Raw genomic sequence first — 2,825 nt, 5'->3', positions numbered from 1 at the left:
TGCCATCATTAGTTGTTGTTGTTGTTTTTTTCAAAATCGCCATGCAACGCCATGCAATTAATGTCTCCTGTTGTAGGAATCACATTTGTCACATCAATGTCATATTCGTTCTTGTACATACAGTGTGTTCATGAACAAAACACGTTTTGCCATTGCTTGGCACAGGACAACTACAGGCACTTTTAAAATACAAACGAGATAGCAAACACTCATATTGGCAAATCGTCGCATTTCATGCAGATTCAGTATTTATTTATGACACAGGATGAGTCACACAACTAAAATATACCATTGCAATACAGTGTTCTCCTCGCTTTAGAGAAATCATGGCGCAAATATCACCCTTGTCAACCAAGCCACCATGCTTGGCAGGTTTCTACCCTGCTTCAAAAGTGTTTTAGTAATCTTTGAATGACAAAATCATAATAATACTTTTACATGAAGAGAAATGACTGATCTCAATTATCCATGGTATGTGTGTGTGTAGATGCGTTTACATCATTCCTGAATTTAAGGCTTTATATAGAAAAAATAGCACCAATGGCGTTGTAGCACAACTGTACAGTTGTTAAAAATGTTTAACCCATATGCTGATCCATACTAGGTATAGGTGTTCATTTGCTGAATGATTATCCATACATTCATTTGTCTACTTATCCCTGTTATCTTTGCAATATATGTGATCACTTGGCTGTTGCTATGGGCGTGTCTTGTTGCTAGGCATATTTGCATACATTTTTTGAATGTGTCTGTGATATCTTTGCAAAATGTGTGATCATTTGGCTGTTGCTATGGGCATGGTCATGTTGCTAGGCATATTTGTGTACATTTTTTTTGAATTGTTATTCACTTGTCTATCAATTCCTATTGTTATCTTTGCAATACATGATTATTTGGTTGTTGCTATGGGCGTGGTCTTGTTGCTAGGCAAATAACACATTTTTTGAATGTTTATTCAATTATCTATTCATCCCCATGGTTATCTTTGTGAACTACACCACCGATTGGCTGTTGCTATGGGCGTGGTCTTGTTGCTATGCAAATTTACATACATTTTTGGAATGTTCATTCAATTTATCTATTAATCTCTGTTGTTATCTTTGCAATATATCTGATCATTTGGCTGTTGCTATGGGCGTGGTCTTGTTGCTAGGCATATTCGTATACATTTTTGAATGCTTATTCAATTGTCTTTTAATCCCAGAGGTTATCTTTGTGAAATACCTCACCGTTTGGCTGTTGCTATGGACGTGGTCTTGTTGCTAGGCACATTTGCAAACATATTTTGAATGCTTAGACACCCCTAAGAATGTTCCAACCAAATTTCAGACCCATCTGCCCAATAGTTTTTGAGTAAGTTTTTGGACCAAAAATTACATTTTTCAACCCAAATCACACATCGATAGTAAGATCATTTTGATTTGAACAATTTCCCAACTGGACACCCAAGGTAATGGACCCACCAAATATCATGGCAATCGGTTCAGCGGTTTTTGACTTTAAGTTGTTTACACACACACACACACACACACACACACACACACACACACACACACACACACACACACACACACACACACACACACACACACACACACACACACACACAGACGACAAGCGATGCCTATAGCACTACTGAACCTCCAGTTCAGTTGTGCTAAAAACTGTAAATATTTGGGAAGTGAGTGTAACATCGCAGTGGAAACAGAAAAGAACGAAAGTAAAATTTGCCATGAACACTATAAATACTGTGAATAAAATATTATGGATCTTTGGATGCGAATGTGAATACAAAAATAGTGTTTTGTCAATATCTGACCTCATCTACATTTTGCACCAACCGTATCTGAAAGTTGCTTATCTGGAGAGAACCATGTCAGTTACCATGATTACCAGACATAATTCATCAAACACTACCAGCAAGAACCATCCAGTTACAGACTGTGTCTACTTACAACTACTGACATCAGACCATGGATGAATGTTATAACCAGGGAAAGTAAACAACTGAATTAGATTAATAACACTTGGCACAGCATGTTGAAGTACAGAGAATTGTATTACATTTCATCATTTGATGATAACAGTTCTATGGCCACTTTACATATTAGCTGAATTCACAAAACAATGTGGTAAAGTACCAACAAGAACAATCCAGTTATATCCTGTATGCCTAGAGTTATAACAATATTTGTTTATAATTTATATATTAGTTACTTGAATTTGTCAATTTATGAACTAAATCAGAAATATTTTAAAATGGGGGAACCTAAACATTCATCTTCCATATATTAATTATGGAGGAAATTTTAAGTTAAGACCATGTATTGAAAGTTGTCAATCAATTATCATTCTGCAGAATTTGATAGAGATAAATGTAGATATTTATGTAAGTATTCAACACCAGATTGTCACGTGATGTAGATGTCAATAAAAAAGCATAGAAGTAATAAGTAAGCGATAAAAATATTTTAGATGAGACCTAAAGAATAATTGTTTGGTTCCGGTTACCTGACCTGCACCTAGATTTTCACTGCCGATCCTAAACTTTTTTTATGTATTCGAGAAAATTATAACATCGCAAAAGTTGTGAAGTCTCAGGAGAAATAGGATGCGGAAACTGACATCAACTTAAAAAGACAAAATAAAACTATTCTTCCAATCTGTAAAGGCTGTACATCTGATGGAAAAAATACAGAAACCCAGAAACCATTTGGAAAACAATGGAAAACCTGAAATAGACACTGGAGTCTTTTTTTTAAAATCTACCTACCCCACCTATTCTAAAATTGAGCGTTAATGAAACCACACTAATTAAATTTTCA

This window comes from Glandiceps talaboti, chromosome 23 (assembly GCF_964340395.1).
Source record: "Glandiceps talaboti chromosome 23, keGlaTala1.1, whole genome shotgun sequence".
NCBI classification, from domain to species: domain Eukaryota; kingdom Metazoa; phylum Hemichordata; class Enteropneusta; family Spengelidae; genus Glandiceps; species Glandiceps talaboti.
This window is presented reverse-complemented; position numbering follows the sequence as displayed.